At 35.7% G+C, this 22,957-nt stretch overlaps 1 pseudogene; it reads left to right on the top strand.

Moving 5' to 3' along the window:
* The first annotated feature begins 17,696 nt into the window (after positions 1–17,696).
* Positions 17,697–22,957, top strand: part of LOC131486309 (large ribosomal subunit protein uL10-like) — a 41,406-nt pseudogene continuing 36,145 nt past the window's right edge.

The following is a 22,957-nucleotide window of genomic DNA, read 5'->3' as shown; positions in this document are numbered from 1 at the left end:
TACTCCCTATCATCCTTTTTTCACATGAAGGAATTGCTGGTGACTGAGCCTCACACCAGATTATGAAACTCTTTGTTGGTCAGTTCTACACAGTACAGCCAGGGATGGAAACCACTGACTCTAAACTAAACTTCTTGCCTTTATCTCCCTACCTCCCCACTTGTCACTCATTCTCTCCCATGGGAACACAAAGGAATTACAGATTCAGTAATCTCTGGAAAAGGAACTGAGCATGCTTGACTCAGCTGCAGCATCCTTAGAAGCCAACCTGTCCTCATATCTACATGTTCTGGTCTGCTCCCTGTCTTGTGGTAAGGGGGCCACTGTTGGTGGGGAAAATCTATAGCTGTCCAGTGCTTATGGGATGAATTATTAGCATTCCCACTTGTCCACAGATCTAAAGTAATTTTCTAAACAGCTGTATCAGTAATAAAGGTCATATTTTGATCTATTAGTTTCATGTCTTTATTACACTATGGATTTATAAATGGATGAGTAGAAGGGCTATTATTTATATACCACCTGCCTCCCACAAAACTTCAAGAGTAGGTTTCCATTTTACTTTACCTTTACATAAGAGCTAAGAAAGCAAAGTGAGAGCTAAGAAAGCAAAGTGAACACATACACAGCAAATGTGGTATGTGTGCATGTGTGGGGTGATCACGGTGTCATGGTTGGTGGTAGGGGTGGAGAAATCAAACCAAAATACAAACAAGAAGCAAACTTTAAATTATACACCGAGATTGTTTCTCATTCAAGATTAGGTATGTATCCACAAGCCATTAGTATCTTTTTTTTTTTTAATCTTTTTTTTTTTTTAACATTTATTTATTTTTGAGACAGAGAGAGACAGAGCATGAGCAGGGGAGGGGCAGAGAGAGAGGGAGACACAGAATCTGAAACAGGCTCCAGGCTCTGAGCAGTCAGCACAGAGCCCGACGCGGGGCTCAAACTCACATACCGTGAGATCGTGACCTGAGCCGAAGTCGGACGCTTAACCGACTGAGCCACCCAGGCGCCCCCATTAGTATCTTTTAAAACTCTGAGAGTGAGACAGGATAGGTGGTTGGAGTGTAATGTCATAGATAGGACCATGGAAACTGATGTCAGACAGGCCTAGTTTTAAATCCCATTCAGCCATATACAAGTGCTGTGACTTTAGGCAAATTACTAAACCTTTCCAAGCTTTAGTTGGCTAAAATGAAAGTCCACTATGAGCTTTGCATGAGGATTATATGAGATAATGTGTAATACCTTTAACACAGTGTTTGGCGCATAGTAACCAATGGATATTAGCTATTATTTTCATTACTTTGTAAATGAAGTCCTGACACCCAGAGAAAGATAGGTAATGTGTTTAATATCGCCAAGTTACAAAATTACAGAATGAAGCTAGCATCTACATTTTTTAACATTCTTCAACATCATACCCAACTTCATTCCCATAAACTTCATTCCCATGAACTAGTTCCCAGGAACTTAAATTGAGATTTAGTGCCTTGTTTCCTTAACATGTTCTTTTCTGTACTTGAGATGTATACATCCATTCTTTCCGTTCTGCAGTGCTATTTATCAGTTCTAATGTAATGTCACCCCTTCCATGAAGCTTTCCAGATCATCAGGGGGCACTTGCTCTTTTATTAAAAAATGTAGCCTGGGGGCACCTGGGTGGCTCAGTTAGTTGAGCGTCCGGCTTCTGCTCAGGTCATGATCTCACAGTTCACGGGTTTGAGCCCTGTGTCGGGCCCTGTGCTGACAGCTCAGAGCCTGGAGCCTGCTTCGGATTCTATGTCTCCCTCTCTCTCTGACCCTCCCCTGTTCATGCTCTGTCTGTCTCTGTCTCAAAAATAAATAAACATGAAGAAAAAAAATGTAGCCTGTGCCACTCATGTGGTATTAATCCAAAATTTCCTTGGGTTGAAATTAATTATAAATGTCTCTCAGTTATCTTGCTAGATTTTGTGTTCTTGGGTAGCAGGATTTGCCTTATTCCCTTGTGTGGTTTATTACCTTATATAGAATAAGCACTTAATATGCTTAATAAGCATTTGCCAAATAAAAGATAAATGAGAGAACCTGCCAATATTCACTTAGTACTGAATTTCTAAAAAAAATGAAATAACGAGATTGTGGAAACAGTGACAATGTTAAATACAATTAAAATGCCATAGGTTTCATATAAGAAAGAAATAATTCTCTAGGATGAAAATTAATTGCCATGAAATAACTTCACACCCAAGTGGTGCTTCTATTATATTTGAGTATCAATTATATGATCCTTCCAACTGTTTTATAGAGAAATTTACATTGGACAATTAATACTTGATATCTAACTATGAGTCAAAGGAAGCTTGGTTTTCCCATATTATTGCTAACTCTCACAACAAAAACCCAAGGGCCACTAATAAGTTTTGGAGGAATCAGAGGAGCTACTTTTAAAAGGTAATACATTGTGATAAAGACAGAACACAAAATAATCTACAGATCTACTGGCAGCAGGGTTGATAGATTTGCCTTTAAAAATATTACAGGGCCTCCTGGGTGGCTTAGTCATCTAAGCATCCAACTCTTGATTTCAGCTCAGGTCATGATCCCATGGTGGTGGGATCAAGCCCTGGGTCAGGCTCCACACTGAGCATGGAGCCTGCTTAAGAATCTTTCTTAAGGGGCGCCTGGGTGGCGCAGTCGGTTAAGCGTCCGACTTCAGCCAGGTCACGATGTCGCGGTCCGTGAGTTCGAGCCCCGCGTCAGGCTCTGGGCTGATGGCTCGGAGCCTGGAGCCTGTTTCCGATTCTGTGTCTCCCTCTCTCTCTGCCCCTCCCCCGTTCATGCTCTCTCTCTGTCCCAAAAATAAATTAAAAAAAAAAAAAGCGTTGAAAAAAAAAATTAAAAAAAAAAAAAAAGAATCTTTCTTAAGAGATTCTCTCCCTCTGCCCCTTTCCCCTGCTCATGCTCTCTCTCTCTCTCTCTCTCTCTCTCTCTCTCTCTCTCTCCCTCTCTCTCTCCCTCTCTCTAAATAATAATAATGAATAAAAAGCTATTACATTCCTTACTCCCTATACTACTTCTTAATTAATATTGCATCAGTACTGACACTGGTTTAATGTAACTTTTAGTCTAAGTCTTTTTTTGATCCAAACTTATGGTTAGATTCATGGTACATAAATTTAATTCACATTGAGAAGGACATCACTATAAATAGTAAGATACTGAATTCATTAAATGAATAAATGACTGAATGAAACACTGCTATAGTTAGCCTTGCATCATGTTTTAGAATGTTTAGAGAAGATATTCGATTCACACTTCTCTGCAAGAATGCCTTCATCTCAGGGTTTACACAATATTTTCATCTTTTTAAACATTTTCTAGACTAAGATCTAAATTTGACGCTCTCATTCTGCATGAAGGACAGCTAATTATTAACAATCATTTTCACAGAGGCTATTCTATTCTCCTGAGATAAGACTAATGTAAGATGAGTGAGGCACTCAGGTCTAATACACATTTTCAGGAGTGACAAAATACACAGTAATCAAGATAAATACTAAGTTAATGTAATATTTAAAAAAATCAAATCAGCGAACTATAACCCATAAATTGTCTGTTTCATTAGTGAAATTTTATTGGAAGTAGTAACACTAGGTAAATGTGTGTTCCATGTCCCTGGGATTTAGGCAAAAAATCCTTGTTGGTATTGATTAAATCACACCCTAATAGAAGTCAACATTTAATTCAGTCTTTTAATCTGCTCAAGTGGTATCTGAGGAATACAGAATGAATCAAAGTTTTTAAAATTGTAGAAAAACAATATTATTACAGAGATCATAGTCTTTTAACACCTTTCTCTTCCTCCAACAAACAAAATATGTCAGTCATTACACTCTTACTTGGACAAACTTCCAATTTTATTTAGACTATTTTGACTGCTTTTAGTTATATGGGCCTCTATAGACCTATGCTCAATGATTCAAGAAGACAAGAGATGTAAACCCTTCAAATTTGATGAAACACTAGAAATGGTCTTAGCAACATACATATATTCAAAGCATACTAATAGTTTTAAAAGGTGAGTTTTTTTTTTTCCTGAACCACAGGGACAAAAGGTATATAAAAATACAAAATATATATTATTTATTTTCATATCATTATTTACGGATGATGACTATACCAAGAACATTATTAGATAAAGACACATAATATGATTTAGGAATGATCATTCATACTTTATAGATTAAAACAGAGACCTGATGTAAGCTAATTACTGGTAGACAACTATTTCAACAGATTTCTCAAAAGTCCATGGCCTTTCTACTAAAACACATTGCTGAAAATAACCTTAGAAGTTATTTAACCCAACTTCCTTTATCACTCTGAAGAAAATTATTTTTGTGCTGATTGAAAACAGAATTGGTCTATGTATCAATTCTTCTGACTCTCGAGGACAGGGATTTTTCCATTACCCATGATAGAAGCTCAGCTGCCTCACCAGACGCATTTACTTGGAGATGCACCCACCCACTATGGTGAAAATGCTCAGAGCTGTACCTTTTTCTACATCAGCAGCCATCATACTCAGACATGCTGAGGGAGGGAATTGAAGCCTATTGCCAATGACTGATGTGGGGTGCTAAGTACCCAGCCCCTTACTTCGAAGTGAGACAGCTGAGGTGCCATTGATGCTCCACATTCTCTGTGAAATCATTTTGAACCGTAACTTAATACAAACCATACCTTTCCTTGGCTTCTTCTCGTCTACCCTCTACCTCACTGGATCACAGGTTTTGCTCTTGAGATCACTCCTGCAAATCACATCTATAACAATCATCTTCTCAGAGCCTGTCTATATAAAAGTCACACTAAAATATCTGTGTTGACTCTTTTAGATATTTCTTTATTTTTATTTTATTTTCTAAATACCCTACCCTTTAACAAGCAAACTCTGTGACTCTTTTTAGCCTTATCACTGAACTGGGAAAAAACAAAAATGAAAAATATGACCTCCAGATAAACATGCAACTTTAAAGCTTTTGAAGAAAAAATCAACAGGGGGAAAAATACACTTGTCTAAAACTTTCTCTTCAGATTAAATAGTAGTCCTACCTCTCATGAAAGTATATGACTACAAAAAATTATTTTAAAAGTGCAAATCTTATCTTTTCTTAAATACTATGCATTTTCTTTGTGTTTTTATACCTTTTATTTGATTTAAATTGTACCACATATCAAATATTATATTCAGCTCTTACTTCTTAAAAATGTTACCCTGATGACTGTGACTGAATTGACAGTTTACTCCCTGAAACGTGAAAAATGCTGTGTTAGCCCTTTCCATGTTTCCTTTCTGCGACAAAGGAGGAGGGGTACCCTCTCCTATCAAAGGCAATGAAAGTCTCAACATGGGCTCTGATCTTCATTCTTTCTTATATTTATAGAGGCTACATATGTCTATTTTTTTTTCTGCTGCATCTTCAGGCTGTAATGAGTATTTCCACGGTATTTCCCATATATTAAAAAAAAAAATAATAAGATTCCAAAAACACTCTCTGGTCCTAAGCTTCCCCTAGTTACTTTTCTCTCTCTACTCACCTCATTTGATCCAATCAGCTCCAGTTTCAAAAACTTGCTTTCTGCTCTTGGTCTCGTAGACATAACATGTTCTAGACTTTTCCACCAAATATTTGGTCACTTTTTAAAAGAATCATTTTGGTTCTTCTTTCTGTTTCCACCTAAATATATATTTCTAGCACAACATGCTTTCTAGGCAGTAGATTCAAATATTCAGTCCCTTATTGGCATCTCCCTCTAGATTTTTCACCCTCATTTCAAATATGATCTATCTACGCTGAAATCTCTGCCTTCATCTGCGCCTCAGGAACATATGCTAGACACTGTTCTAAGTGCTATGAATATGTATGGTATCATACATGTGCACACAACACATAATCAACATACAAAACTTACAGATACATACATATAAATAAGGTCTTTGGCCTCATTGAGATTCTAACTTACTATGGAAAAATAAAACTACATATAGTTACCATTCAGTCTAGAAGAGTGTTTTGTAGAGGAATTAGGAGGAATTAGAAAGTAGTATGGTAGTGTGTAGCAGGCATACCCAAACTAGTCTGGGGTCAAGTACTATTTATGGAATGTTTTCCAGAGGAAGTTCTATGTAAGCATATTTGTACTTGAATTTAATTAATAAGATTAACTTAATAGAGGTGTATCAAACTTTGCACCTAGGAAATGGAAACGATAGCATGTATAGTATTAAGGATTTTTAAACCTGATTATTTAAGAGAATAAAATCTCAGTAAGCTTCCACATAGGACATACTTTTTCCACATAGGACACATAGGACATATTTTTTAACACCTTGAACTAAATAAAATAGAAATGAGTAATACAAGTTTAAACCCATGACAAAAAAAAATCAAGCTCCTGGGGCACCTGGGTGGTTCAGTCGGTTAGGCGTCTGACTTCGGCTCAGGTCAAGATCTCATTGTTTGTGGGTTTGAGGCCCATGTTGGGCTCTGTGCTGACAGCTCAGAGCCTGGAGCCTGCTTCAGATTCTGTGTCTCCCTCTGTCTCTGCCCCGTCCCTGCTCACACTCTGTCTTTCTCTCTCAAAAATAAATAAACATTAAAAAAACTAAAAAAAAAATCAAACTACTCAGATCATTTTATTTCAAAAAATATTTCTAGATAACTCCTTAATCAATGAGGAAATAAATCTAAAATAAAGCCAATAATAAGAACAAGAACATGACATAGAAATTTACAAAATATTATCAGTGTTCTATCCTGATATTTATATGTCAATAATTTTATTACATGAAGAAAAAATTAGTCTGAATATTCATTTTATAAACATTAAAAAAACAATCTATATAAAGTAGAAGGCAAAATAAAGATATCTGCAATTCATTAAATGCTAGAAAAACAAAAATACGATTAAAGAATATAGTCAGTGAACCAATAAAATATATAATTTTTTTCACAAATTTCACTTGGAAAAGAACCACTAACACCAAAGGAAATTTAAAATTAATACTCTAATGATAAGCATTAAGGAGATATAAATTATAAAAACACTATATATGTGCTAGAAATTTGAAAAATATTTATAAAATGGACAACTTTTCTTGGTAAAATGCAATTTGACTTAACTAACTCAAGAAGTAGAGAACTTGGATAAATAAATTACCATGTGGACCATCTGTTGAAAAAATTTGAGAAAGGTTAATTTATCTTTTTTTACAGTAGTTAAAAGAATTTTTCCTACATTTCTACCACCTGCATCTATAATCATAATTTTGGGAATATTAGGGACAGGCTCACCTATATTTTTTACAGGACAGGGACAATAAACATAAAACAAGCCTACCTACTAACCATATGTTTAAATATTTAAAAGGTAAAAATAAGATACCCAGCTGGAAATTAAGATATGGTATACCTCCTATTCACAACAGATAAAATTTCCAAGTATACGTACATGAAACTAAAATTTCATATAACTGCAAATAGGCAAAATAGTAAAAACAATTTAGTTGTTTAATTTAATTGTTTAACTGATATTATACATGTTGGTAGCTGATGAGTGGGATATTTATAAGAAAAATAAAATAAAGGCATTTTTTTAAATCTGTAAGTGTTTATTCTATACATTTATGATTCTTTCTTTCATTTCAGCAAAGTCACTAGTTAGGTTAAGTCAAGATTTTGACACAACTATATTGAAGTTCTCCATTATTTTTTAAATTTCATCATAAATTTTTATTATATTATTCAAATTTTTACTTTCTCATAAATTGCATCTATGGTACTTAATTTCTCTTTTTTTCAAAATTTTCTATGTGGCATATTACCAAAAAAAGAAAAATTACAAACAATAGCAGCATATTTTTCAGGTGCCTAAAATCAATCTTCTTTTGAAATTTAGAAGAATCATTTTTTAAAGATTTTAAGATAATTTAAATCTTTTCCAAAGTAAAATAACCAGATTTAAATCTGATTTTTTTTTGGTAAACCATGCCAAATCACTGTCGATAGCACAAGTTGAAAATTAATTTGATTTTCTGCTAAAGATCCACAATTTGCTTTTAGTGTATGTCATGTCTTATGTTTATTAAATAAAATTGTTTTTACAGGATTTAGATGACATTATCATTGTGTTTTAAGGAGTTTTAAGGTCAAATTTTATGTGTGCTTCACATATTTCATCTTTGGTCAGACTCAGAAAGCATCATATATAATAGTTTAATTTTTCAAAGAATATCATTGCTATCAACTTAGGCATACAAAGTATAGACTATATGCGGAAAAAAGAAAGCTTTTGATTTTCAGTCAAAATTCTAGCCTGTGCATTTCCCTCTTGTTCTTGACAATATGTACATTATTCAAATGAAGCTAAAGTTTTAATTTCTGAAACTAAATTAAATGTTAAATATTTTTATAAAATAAAAAAAATCATAATTCTTATATTTAAGAACCCATACTGTTGCCAGTATAAAATGACAGCATGCCTTACTCATGTTACTTGTAGAACTACTTATATATAAATCTGAGAGGGATATGTGTTTTTAATACCACAGAATATTTTTCAGGACAGCGTGCAACTGTTGCACACCGTCAGGACATGCCTGTATGAGGAACAGATAGAGAAGCAAGGAAATGGAAACTCATCCCTTTGGGGAAGTGAGTATGCCAGAATCCATGAGATTCATGCTAAGAAAAAGGACTTAGCAACTTGATTTATCTTCTTTCACATAAGCACTTCTGTTGCTTAAATTTTACTGTTCTGAAATAGTGGCACAACTCACACAACTTGCAGGCATGTGGCTATGGTTCCCTCCTGTTCTGAGGCTTAGGGTGAGAGATGCAGAGAAATGTTCCTCTCATGTAGTGATGGGTGCTCGCAAGAGATCTTCTGCCCAGGTCTTGCAATGCTAATGAGAGGAGGAGCCCATCAAAGCAACATGCCAATTATCCTGAGGGTAGCATTGAAGGAAATGGAGAGAACCGGGTCTCCAACAATGTCATTGAGCCCCTGAAATAATCACCCCGAGAACACGCCTACCTCTAGAATTCTTATGGGAGAAAATAAAAGTTCATTAATTGAGGCCACTTTTAGTTGGCATTATCAGCCAGGATTTGAAGAGCAAAGCAGAATCTTCTGGTATGTAGAATTTAAGAAAACACTTGAGTATGTGGGATAATGGAAGACCAGAAAGCCATCACTGAACATCAACCTGAAAAGCTAAAATGCGAGGTTCTCAGCATTCACATGTAATGCTAAAGAATCTGTAGAACTTTCCACCAAGTACCCAGATAACACCAACAAATTAGGATGTTCTCAAGAGGTTATCGGTAAATTGCTATAAATTTCCGGCTACAATAGCCATCAGAGAAGAGCCTTCCAAATCTTGCATAGTGGCCTCTCAGAAGAATCTGATCCTTAACCTATGGGCAAAGGGACCCTAGGTAACATGTACTAAACCCTGTTCTTTGGCACCCATGGAAAGCAGCATGGATACGACCTATTAAGATGCCAAGTTTATTACAGACAATTCAACATGTTTGGATTTGCTTTCATTTACAGTAAAAAAAATACCCACATCAGAGCACCATAAGCATTCAAATTAAGTTAAAAAAAAAAAAGAGAGAGACTGTGTTTTAAAACTATCGTAAGTTAAAAAATTTAAATTTAAATTTTACAGTGTTTTCTTTATACACTATATGTAGAAACAATCAAAATGTTTGACAATCCATGATTAATATAATCCCCTGATATATCATTAATTAATTTCAGTAATATTCCATTTTGTTCTTATATATTTACTATGTATTCATCTGTATTTTTAAAATCATTTAAAAGAGGCATGTGCTGGGGCACCTGGATGGCTCAGTCAGTTAAGCACCCAACTCTTGAGTTCAGCTCAGGTCATGATCTCACGATTCACAAGATCTAGTCCCATGAGCCCCACGACGGGCTCCTCACTGAAAGCACAGAGTGTTTCTCTCTCTCACTCTCTCCCTCTTCCTCTCTTTCTCTCTCTCAAAATAAATACTAAAAAAATAGGCATGTGCTATATTTTAAGAAGTTTAATGGGTGGGATGAAGTAATTGTTTTTGAGAGAGAGAGAGTGTGTGCACACACGAGAGCAGGGAGGGGCAGAGGGAGAGGGTGAGAGAATTTTAAGCAGGCTCTGCACCCAGCACCAAGCCCAACTCAGGGCTCAATCTTAAGACCATGAGATCATGACCTGGGACGAAATGAAGAGTTGGATGCTTAATCGACTGAGCTACCCAGGTGCCCCGAGGAATTAATTTTTTATCCTACCTGCCTTTGCTATAATGACATGCTTCTGAAACTATATTAGGATTAATTTACAACTTGAAAATGCTTAATAAATTATTAACATTATTAATATTTATAAATATTTCCCTTGGCAGTGTTCTATAAAATATATAACAGGTTAATACTGAAGAGATAAGTTATTTGAAAATTTTAAAAAGCTAGGCTCTTATACCTTAAATAAACAATTATAAACATATTTAATAACCTTTAATAACAACAAAAAGAAAAACTTAGCATTTACTGTAAAGAACTATATCTAAAACTAAGATCATTCTTTTTTTTCAAAATTTATCAAATAGATGTTTTCAATGCACTGTATGCAAGTTGTGAATACAGATAATGTCAAATTTCTGTCTTTAAACTAATATGATAAAGATTATACATAATGAGTACTTACAATACATTATATATATTATATGTTTATAATGAAACTGTGGCAAACCAAACTCCAAAGTTAATAAATTCCAAAATATAATCATTAATATGATAAATTAATAATGATTCATTTCAATTCTAGTTTTCTAATCTCTAGGATAGGTGGGCAACCATGCAATTTGCCATACAAACAGGACATGAAAACTCTATTAAGAGAGCATGGTTGCTGTTAATTATGGTGAGTCCTCAGGTTCAAACAAGAATATATGGCCATTGTATGGACAGGAAAAAGCTTCATCGAAGAGGTGCAATCTAAAATGGATCTTGAAGAATGAATCTCATAGAAAAATTTCATATATGTGTAGAAAAGTTATTAACCTTGCAGGGCAGAAAAATCAGTTCTTCTTCTTATGGCTCTTGAATATTCATATTAAAACCTAATATATTACCTCAGAGAATGAAAATATTTAACATTTATTAATACATAAGTAATAATGGGGTATTCATTTAGCTATTGTCATTTTCAAAATGTTAGTGGCACTGAAGAGAGATTTTATTTTTAATAAAGGATAATATTGGCTGGAATTAATCAGTGTTCATAATTAAGCGGCAACATGAGAAGTCTGTAACACACAGATCATCAAAACAGGACAGGGGAGGAGATAAAACACAAATTTCTATTTAACAACTTTAACTTAAATTTTAATTTAAGTTGAACCTAAGATTTATGAGTTTGAGTTTAAAAGAAAATATATATGAATACTTAATACAAAAATATGTGAGAAATAAGTCATTTTATTTTATTTTATTTATTTATTTTTTTTTTCAACGTTTTTTTTTTTTTATTTATTTTGGGGACAGAGAGAGACAGAGCATGAACGGGGGAGGGGCAGAGACAGAGGGAGACACAGAATCGGAAACAGGCTCCAGGCTCCGAGCCATCAGCCCAGAGCCCGACGCGGGGCTCGAACTCACGGACCGCGAGATCGTGACCTGGCTGAAGTCGGACGCTTAACCGACTGCGCCACCCAGGCGCCCCGAGAAATAAGTCATTTTAAAGAGAATTGGTTGAAAATTTAGAATAATTTAAGAAATAAGTCAAGGACAATACAGTCCTTTATTCCAGTTTTGAGTGTATACCAATTTTTTTTTTCATTCTATAATTTCCTTGGTCTCCTCCCTTTGGATTTATGAGATCCAGCTACTAAATCTGTTGGTCAGTTTGGCAATATTTTTCTCTCTTGATATCAATATGCCTACTTTTTAAAAAATTAAGGCATCCTAAATTTGTATCTCTAGTACAGTGTTGAATAGGAATGGAAAAAAATGGTCATTCTTGCCTTCCTCATAATCTTATCAAGAATTTCTTTATAGTTTTACCATTTAAGTAGTGGGAATAAATGAAGACATCCCTAAATAAGTGTGTTCCAAAGAAATTCCTTTTAAGAATATTGAATATTATATAAGAAATTAGGTAAATAAACCTGATGCCATTGTTTACTCTATATAATCAATACATACCATAAAGTATAACAAAATAGTAAAACCGTCATTAGTTTTTCCTTGTATCTACATTAGGTGAAATGAGAAACATTATCAGTTACTCTTATTGCAGGTTGCTGATACTGGAAATTATTAGACTTAATAACATAAGGACAACTGAAATAGGATAAATTTCTAGTCAAACACATTAATATAACTAATACAATCTTATTATTTGTAATAATTGAGGTCAATCTGTTATACCTCCAAAATACTGTTCTGTTCACCTTTATGCAATAAATCTCGTATTGGAACAATAAGTGAGTTGGGAAATAGCACACTGGAATGGGGTCTCAGTGAAGCCTCCTTTTTTTTTTTTTAATTTTCCATCTATTTTTTTATGAGGCCCTGGGAAATTAACTCATTTTAGCTGAATTTCAATTATTCTGTCTGTACACTGTCTCTTGTGCCATGATCAATTCTTCCCATCCATTTACCTAATATATCAACATATCAGGTTAATTATTTTATTTTCATTTATTGAAAACCTGCTATTTCCAAAGGCATAGAAAGTTCTAGTTCTATTCCTTTTCATGCCCTATATCAGCGAAGGGAAATACTGCATTCAATCCTATTTTCACTTAATTTTTCATTTTCTTCTTAAGAGAAAAAGAAATGCACACACAAATAAACATGGTTTTATGTTGATAGATACAAATTTCAGATGGACTAGACTAGATCATGTAGAACAGTGAGACAATCAAACCTCAATAGTTTACACAACAACCTTTTATCTGTTACTAATGTAAATTACACATTAACGGTTGCTTTGTTCATTGCACATTCTCTAGGACCAAGGGCAACCTAGACTTTATTTTGGCAGCCTCCAATTCACTGCCTCAGTGGGATAGTACTTACTGAGTGCTAAATCAATAAATATTATTAAATATTCCCTATAGGGACACTTTATAAATTGTCTCCTGAAGACACTTGGCTAGAAATTAAAGACTTGAATCTTAATAATAATAGCAAGTACTTATCCATCACTTGCCATGTACCAGATAATAAAGCTACACATATTTTAGCTCACTTGGGCCCAAACAACTACCCTTTGAGGCGGGTATTATTAGTATGCTCATTTTCCACATGAGGCAATTAAAAACACAACAGGTGAGCAGCTGGCCCAAGATCAAATGGCTCATAAGGGCTAAAGCCAGGATTTGACCTTACATGATCTGGCTCCAGAGCCTGGGATGTCTCACTCTGCTACAATGCCCCCCTTAATGGAGGATTCCACCTTCACTAAAGTTTCTAACTTTGAAGTTTATTTATTTAATTTGAGAGAGAGAGAAAGAGAGAAGAGTGGGAGTGGGGGAAGGGCAGAGAGAGAGGGAAATAGAGAATCCCAAGCAGGCTCCTTGCTATCAGCACAGAGCCTGACGTGGAACTCCATTTCAGAAACTGTGAGGTCATGACCTGAGCTGAAATCAAGAGTCAGACACTTAACCGGCTGAGCCACCCAGGCGCCCCTAAAGTTTCCACCTTTGGAGCAGTCATTTTCCTTGTTTTGTTTTCCTTTGTTTTCCCTTCTATAAAGAAAGGAAAAAAAAAAAAAGATTGAGACCAAATGATACCCAGATCACTTTCCATTTCATGAATCTACGAGTAAGATAAGGAAAATGTTTTGAAATGGCAAAACTCTAGATACAAGAATCTTCACAGTTTCTAAACAGATATAACTGACACAAGTGACATAAATCTCACTTGTAACATCCGATCCTGTCATGTTGTTGTACTTCAAAGACAAGGAACAATTATATCTGTTCAATAAAGGACGTTTATTCATTATAATTAATTAATAGCAAACATAAATCAGTTTCAAGAATGCCATGCCTAAGGTAAGTAGAAGCATCATGTTATAACCCAGAGAAATTTAGAATCAAAGGCATTTGAAACCACTGATTTAAAGATATCACAAACTTCTCTAAAAAGTTCAAAACTTCTAACTTTTTTTAGCACTTCAATATCTCCAAAAAGCAGTTATAGAATCTTAACTTCATAGTCAAACATATGTGAGAAATGCTAGATTAAGCGAAATTAAGCAAATTTCTTAGAACCTTTACTATGATGATAGAATCACATACTTAGAAAGAACAGCCTTTCCCAATTTACTTAGCTGTGAAACTCCTATTTCTCTCATGAAGCATGTTGTGTGAATAATGGTCCCTGAAATATTCTTTATGAAATACTGATTTCAGAGTTCAGAGAACAAGAAATAGAAAATAATGAGTTTATTTTAAATCCCCAGGAACATGAAAGAAAAAAAATAAAATTTTAGCTCTTTTAATAATGTAACTTTCTGATCAAAAGTTCAATTTCTCTGTGGCTTGATATACTGATATATATATATATATATATATACACACACACACACACATATATATATACACAAACACACACAAATTATCAAATCTGTATGTTGTCTACACATATATTATTTATCTCTATATATGTATGTGTATAATTATTATGTATATATATTATCATATATGCATAACATGTGTAAATATTTTCATATACACATAATATACATATTCAAATATAAACCCTTGTTAGTCGAGTTCTGGACAAAGTAATCAACTTTCTAAAACGGTTATTAACAACATGAATATCCATACTAGAAGACTCTATTATATGTATCCATCTTCTCAGAAGAACATTTTATAGGGTGGGAGTTGATAAGAATCACTTTAGCTAGGGTAAAAATGTCCAGTGAAATATAATCTTCCCTCATTTTTTTTCCCAAGCTACAACTCAGCTGCTACAAAGGTCAGCAGTTACAGTCCTCAGTGGATTCTTAGAATGTAGAATGAGGGAGTTTGAAATGATTTGTTCTGTCACCTGTTCCCAGAAAAACTGACATAATTTAATATGATGACTGTCTTCCTTTACCTCATTAAACTGGTAGGGGAGAGCTGGATAGAATCCTAAGTAATTTATGACTTACTACTTATAAAATATGAGTTTGGGATTTTCCCTCTACTTGGCCACAACTGCTTTCCTGTTCCCACCCACTAGCCAAAACATCTGTATGCATATATTAGCAAACCTGGAGTAAAACCCCTTCAAGTCAGTGAAGGCAGTGTAAACAAGCACATCATCACATAGATATACAACACCACCTATGGCTTTTAACAAGACAGTAATTGGAGAAGGGCTATCCTTTATACTACCATGGCTTAGAATCAGCGGGTTACAAAAAGAGAAAAGAGGAAACATTCAAAGTATGAACAACAAATAAGGAAAAAGAGAGAAATTAAAAAACCTTCAGATAGTACTCTAGTATAGTGGCTGATAGGCTGGTGAGAGGTTAACTACACAGGTATTAAGAAGGGTCTGCAAAGTATGTTTTCAAAAATAGAGTTTCTGAAACCAAAATGAGAGTCATCTATCACAGGAGTGCCCAAGAACAAACTGCTATCTTTCGTTGCTATTGCCTAGAATTAGTCTAAACCCATGTGCTAACTTTTGCTTTACAATGCTGATCTCTGGACATGGGAAGTTATATATATGTGTTTAATTGAATTTTTGGAAAAATAAATAATTATCACTTAAATATAATAATTTGGTTGACCAAACTTTTTCAGAAGCTCTGGCAAACAAAGAGGTTAGCATACATCATTAGCATATACAGGGTAGTATAATTCAACTCCAGAAACAGAATGCTGAGAAAGAAGTAGCAATTTTTCAAGCAGATAGACTATATTCAAAACGAAACAAAAGGTTAGTGTCCTTCCAAGCTCCTTAGTGAAATAAATGAAATGAGCATAAAAGCAAAAGTCTAATACATGCCAAAAAGGAGCAACATTCCATAGCATTTCTAATAAACCTCCTTGTAATATTAAAAAATCACAGCTTGCTAGGACTTTTATTATAAATAAATGAAATAGATTATAAATAGTTGGCCATAAACCTAACCTTCTTCGATTTGTAGAGTACTTACCAAATTTCTAAATATGATTTTTCATTATGCTTCTTTTCAGAGGTACTACTAGGGAAGAATGTCATGAATGCTATTTCAGATCTGTCATATATAATCTTCTAATCTGCCAACTTTTTGCAACTAAAGATGAGTTCATGTACAAGCTGACAAGAGGTGGGGATGAGTCTAGGCTTTCTTGAAGGTTGTTAAAAGTTTAAGTCTCCCCCCCCATTGTGAAGATACTCTCTGAATTGGCTTGGTAATTTTTATAATGACAGCTGCTGTCAGGTGAGAGGGTAAATTATTCAGTTCAACTGGGAATGTTGTCAGGAACGCTAAAAAGGTGCTAGAAATAGAAGTGGTCGCAGATAGTGGAGAGAGTGACTTGTGTAAACTTATCAAATCTCTCTGGGAATCCTGGATGTTTCATTTCCCCCCAGGTATGTTTTAAAGTCATTGCTTCTGCTGAGGATTACCCTTTCTTTCCATAGAAAGTGAAGTGGAAAACTTAATCAGATTAGCTGAAATAGGAAAAAACTCAAACATGTCAAAAAATCTGGAGATTTTGGCCCTGACATCCCCAAGTCTGAGAACTCCTTACAAATGGTATTACTACCAATTACTATTATTAGCAGTGGTAGCAACAACAGTACTACCAGGGTACTACATAGTTTAACGTATATGTCCATAAATGTCTGTACCTTTCAATTTGCTCTCTAGAAGTGGTCAACCAAAACAGGTTACCGTTTCATATTGCAATCTGGATAATTATTTTCTCTAGACAAGACAGATTCGAAGACATACTAAGCTGCGTTCCTAAAGATCTTACAGGACTGTGGTACCCTAAACGAACAGGACTGGAATTATGTCATCCTTTGGTGTAAACTGAGCTATCAGGGCAATTTCAGAGAGTTGGTATAGCTGTTGTTCTGCTCTATTTCATTTTATTTTTTGGCTTCTCGGTATTTTTTAAATTTCTGACTTAGTTTCCAATTTTACAAAATTAGAGATTTCACATAAATATATAAATTTGTATCTTCTAAGGAAAAGCGGAATATATGGAACAATAAGGATCATGTTCAAATCTAGTAAGAGTGAGCACTAACGGAATAGCTGCAGTTCCCTGGAAATGCCCAGAGGTCACCAGAGTGCCCACCTGGCTGGCTTCTCACATTTACATTGCCTATCTGGTCTCTATAAACGTCTGAGACAGAAGTTTTCAGTAAACCATAGAAAAATCTAAGTAGCAATAGGTTCTTACAAGTGACTAGAAAAATCAAAACAAAAACAAAAAACAATAGGCCATCTCAAACTGGTATAGCAAACTATTTGAACATTACTTAAGATGGAAGGTCTGGCAATAGGAATCCAGACCTTCCAGTAATGATTTTTACCCAGTTGCCTTTGAGGTCTCTGGATAGTGGCTGACAAGACCAAATGAGGTCTCCCACTATCAGGAGAGAAAGGAATAGGTTACTCAACAGCAACAATGACAAAGGCCCAGGCAAATGCTATGTTATACAACGTGAAGGTCCTGGAAATGGTCAAGGAATGGTAAACCATAAACGGAAATGATTCCAAGAACTAGATCACACTGTTATTGTTGGAAGAGCAGCACATATAACTACAAAGTGAGATCCAGTAGACATGGCTTATTTACGATCTATTGCTTTTAGGTCAAGATCGGTGTTAGAATCTGGCAACAGCCCCAGTGGGTGCAACACCCCATTACTGCTATGAGGATGAAAACGGTGCAAAGCCTCAAGTCTGAGTTATAATAGTTGTGTGTTTCTAGAACGGAGATCTAGTGTATTGGCTTAGCAAACACAAGCGATGACTTCATCTTGATGACAAGGTTTTTCAAGCTGTGGGGATACAGAAGGAATCATATATAGAAATTTCATTTAGAGGTAGTGGATATTATTCACAGGAGATGCATACTTCTGGCGTAGCCATTGTATGGTAACTCCCCTCTTATGCTCAAAATGTTACGTTATCAGGTTAAATTAAAGAAATATGTTGTTCCATCAAGATACCTTGAAGAAACTTAAAATTCAAGGCAGCACTGGTCTTTTGCTTAGTAACCTGAGGTAGAGGATACCTGCCTTCTCTTTAGGCTACAGAATAAGTCACTATGGCAACTCTGGACCTGAACTGAAGCTATATGGTAAGTGTCTGGTACCATTATCTGAAATGCCCTGAAATTCACAAAATCAGTGTCAAATATAAAGACCTGGGGATTACACAATGTCCTTTTTTTACACTGACATGTAACTCCTGTTATCACCCAAAACATATCCTTCTTGCAAACTAAGTCCATTGCAGACATCACAGGGTATAGTAGAAAACGGAACGACATGGTACTGACCAGCTGGATGAGCTGGGGTCAAACACTGGGAACTTTACTTCTTCATGTGTAAAATAAATATAATATTAGTACCATGCCAGGGTTGTTATAAAGATTACTTAAATAAAACATATAAGGTGTTTAGAACTATTCCCTGAATAAAGATTGATGATGATGATTTTGAAATGGAAACAAGGTAGGCTACATTTAAAAGAAAACCACAGGGGCGCCTGGGTGGCGCAGTCGGTTAAGCGTCCGACTTCAGCCAGGTCACGATCTCGCGGTCCGTGAGTTCGAGCCCCGCGTCAGGCTCTGGGCTGATGGCTCGGAGCCTGGAGCCTGTTTCCGATTCTGTGTCTCCCTCTCTCTCTGCCCCTCCCCCGTTCATGCTCTGTCTCTCTCTGTCCCAAAAATAAATAAAAAATGTTGAAAAAAAAAAATAAAAGAAAACCACATTTAATACTTCCTGAAATAGAATGAAGCATTTTGAGGAATGGATTCTAGCAATTATTGTATTTGGTGGATGAAGCCAGGAGGTATTTCTATTAGTTCTATTCACTAACTCCTATTTATTCTTTTAGTCTCAGGTTTGATGCCACTTCTTCTGGGAAACTTTCTTAGACAGGCTAACTTGAGTCAAGTGCTTCAGCTTTGTGTGTTCATAACATTCTGTCATTCTCTGATCATAACGCTTTTTGTGATTCATTGTGAGGAACTGTTTAATTAGCCATGAACTCCATGGGGTCATTCATTCCAATTTATGCTGTATATCAAGCACAGTACTAGGCAGATAGGAGGTATTCAATAAATAGTTGCTAAATGAACGGATACATTAATCTATCAATTGCCATAGTGCACCTACCCACTCATCCCCCAACTTGGGTAAGAATGCTATAAGTAAAGCCATCAGATATAAAACCAGCAGCACCCAGAACTGGTGTGATAATTCCCAACTTAGGTCTAATGTGAAATTATTATGACACTAAAGCATAAGACTGTTGGTATTACATAAGTCCAGAACTAATTGCAATATTTAATAATTCCCCATGCTTAGAAATCAAAAGGGTGATTACTTATCCATTAGAAGGTTATGAACATTTTCCAGTCCTGGAATAAAGAAGTGTTTAAATGTTGTACATTACAGCAGTCAATTATTCATTCACACAGCAACTATTTGAGTAGCTCTTATCCTAGATTTGAGGGATGCAAAAGTGAACATGATAAATATGGTCTTTTGTTTTCATGAAGATTATATTCAAGAGAGAACTAGAGAAAACAAAGAAACAAGAAACCGGGCAAATGAGATAATATCCAATATTGAAAGGTGTCATGGAGGAGAGTAATATTGGATAATGGGAATCAGATGATTGAGAGGAAATGAATAGGGCTATTTTGGATTAGACAGTCATGACTTTTTATTTCAGAGATGAACAATGAGAAGTTACTAGTACTGAAAAGATCTGGGGGATACCATTCCAAACAAAAGAAACAGCACAGAAAAAGGCTCTCAGGGTGTATATGACACAAGTAAAGGACCAGGAGAGCATAAAGGAAGATGGAGCATAAAGAGGAAGTGGGAGAATGAAGTGAAATAAGATAAAAGGGTTATGGGATGGGGTAAGATCCTTTAGGCTTTGTGCATCATGGCAATTTGGATGTTAGTTGATTGCCATGGATACCCATGGGATTTTGCTTTTCAGCATGATTTAAGTTATTAAAAACCACCATGGCTGTTATAAGGAAAATGTACACATTCTGTTATGAATGCTGAATGAACACAATCTATATAAACTTCAGACATCATCTTAATAATGATGTTGCTATAGTTTTTGCTTCTTTTTCAATGCTGCATAATGATTTCAAAATCCTTCTGGCTGAACACCGCAGTCCAACTGTTCTCTATTTTCCAACATCCCCCAAATGATTTTGTTGACAGATCAATAAAAACAGCCTTAATTAAGGTAGTGCAGGTCACATTTCACATCAAAGATAGCTAATATTAACTGGAACCCAAGATTACTGACCTACAGAAAAGTCTCCAACCGACTGTGTGGCACCACCACACAAGTTATCCTACACAGGTGGCAAGGCTAGTCATCATTTCCATGATGTCTCTTCAGAGTCTGAACCATTCCACACAAAACGGGACTTGCCATTTTCTCTTTTGTTTGCAACCAATTGAAATTCAGATTGAAGAAACTTAGAAAATTTTGGTGTTTTTTTTTCCTGATTTCATTTAGTTTTCTCACCAGAAAACATTTGGGACACACTTGGATGTTACCTTCTGTTCTCCTTGCAGCGTGTGTCATCAGGGTGAGGTTATAATTGATGCTGACTCTCAAGCTGGCTGTGACTTACTGTCCACAGCAGAGCTGAGCTCACAGCACTTGGCTATTTGTTATAAATCCGTACAAAGTTTCACAAGTAGGTCTCCTTGATTACCTTTAAATGCCTATAACAGTCACTGACAATTCTGAGCGGTGTGTAGATTTTAGCAGGCCTGTAGGTTCTTCTTACTATTTTTGGCTCATAAATAACTATGTATTGTATGTTCCATCAGTTATTTCAAAACAAATCATGTTCTATTTTTTTTTTTCTCTCTCTCTAGATGGGAGTGTTCCTGCATACTCTGTTCCATGCTAGGTACTGGTTAGGGAAAGCTGAAGAAGACATGATTGCTCTTTTTAATGGGTATAGATATGGTTGTTTAACCAACAATTATATGTTATATCTGAGAACTAGGTGCTATAAGCATCTTTAGCTTCCTCCATCCTGCCCTCTTCCATGCACCAGTAGAACCTAAATCATTGGAAGCCTCCTCTCCTGAGGTGAAGTTTCAATAAAACTTTGAGAGACAAATGGAATTAATTCTGTGAAGAAGATAACTGTTTGGATACCTAAGGGGCAGGCAGGACTGGGGATCCAGAGCAAATGTGAAGACTGTAGGAGGAAGGCAGCTTCCTCTCACTGAGTCAAAGGGAAGAGGTAGAGATTTCGGTAGAGATACTGGTCAACTATTAGAGAAGGAGTTGGGATGGCCATAGTTACCTCAGAAAGTATGAGGTTGGGTTATCTATGGAGGGAGAGGGAATGGAACTGTGGGTTTTACAGAGAAGCCAGATTGCTTGTGATTGCCAGTGTGGAAAATGGAAGATGGAGGTTAAGTGGAAAATGCAGCCAGGTGCAATTCAGTAGTCTTTAAGAAATGCCAAGGTCAAGAGCCCAGGAAGTTTTGATAGAAAACTAGTTGTACTTACATCATATATTAAAATAATATTTGGGGGATGAATCAACACAGTTCGCTGTTTGTACTACACAAATAAAAGAGTGTACACAAATAAAATATTTGTACTATGCCAATAAAATAGAATTATTTAAAAACTGGCGTGTTGTTTCAGGGATGCAGCAATTCTGTGATTCAAACCTACAATTTGCAATTTCACTTCCAAACATCAGATTTCTCCTCATGAGACCTCACTCCTTATCTCATCTCCACTCTGATATCTCCCTCAACTCAGCCTTCCCCACCCTACCTGTGTCTAAGACACCCAACCTGCCAGATCACCAGCTCTTTGTCTTCACATGGCTCCCTCCATTTCAATTTCTTGCAAAACTAAGATGTTGCTCATCAAGTTATTAAGGTTATAAATTCATTATAGAAGAAAAATCTTTACTTTTTCTCCCCTTCATTGTTCCCTCTACAGGAGGAACTCGCTGCGCATTAAACCACGCTGCACATTAAAACATACTGTTGCTGGGTGCCTGGGTGGCTCAGTCGGTGAAGCATCCAACTTCGGCTCAGGTCATGATCTCACAGTTCATGAGTTCCTTCCAGCCCCGCATCAGACTCCCTGCTGACAGCTCAGAGCCTGGAGCCTGCTTTGGATTCTGTGTCTCCCTCTCTCTCTGCCCCTCCCCTGCTCACGCTCTTTCTCTCTCTCTCAAAAATAAAATAAACTTTAAAAAAAATTTAAAACACACTGTTGTTTCATCTTCATACCTAAACACGAAATCAGAATTCTCTGGAAGTAGGGACTGGACATGGGTGTTTGGAGAAATTTCTCCAGGTGATTTTAATGTGCAGCTTTATCAACCATAGTGTTAGCACCTAGTTGGCAACTCAGAGGAAAGTAATGTTTGAGAAGCTTTTGTACATAAGAAGAAAACTAGCCAGTTGAATACCAGTCAAACTGCAAAAGCACAAACATCACAACCATTACTCTTCTTGTATTGGCAGGGTCACTGTCCTTTGAATCACAGATGATATTTCAGAGCTAGGTATTATCAACAACAGTGCAATTTAAATAAAGTTCACTTGTTGCAATACTCAAACATGTTGTCAATCTGACCATTTACTTACAACTAATTTATTTAGGAAAAAAAGGCAAGGGTTCTACTGAACT

The sequence above is a fragment of the Neofelis nebulosa genome, chromosome 9 (genome assembly GCF_028018385.1).
Source record: "Neofelis nebulosa isolate mNeoNeb1 chromosome 9, mNeoNeb1.pri, whole genome shotgun sequence".
Taxonomy (NCBI): Eukaryota; Metazoa; Chordata; class Mammalia; order Carnivora; family Felidae; genus Neofelis; species Neofelis nebulosa.
This window is presented reverse-complemented; position numbering and strand designations above follow the sequence as displayed.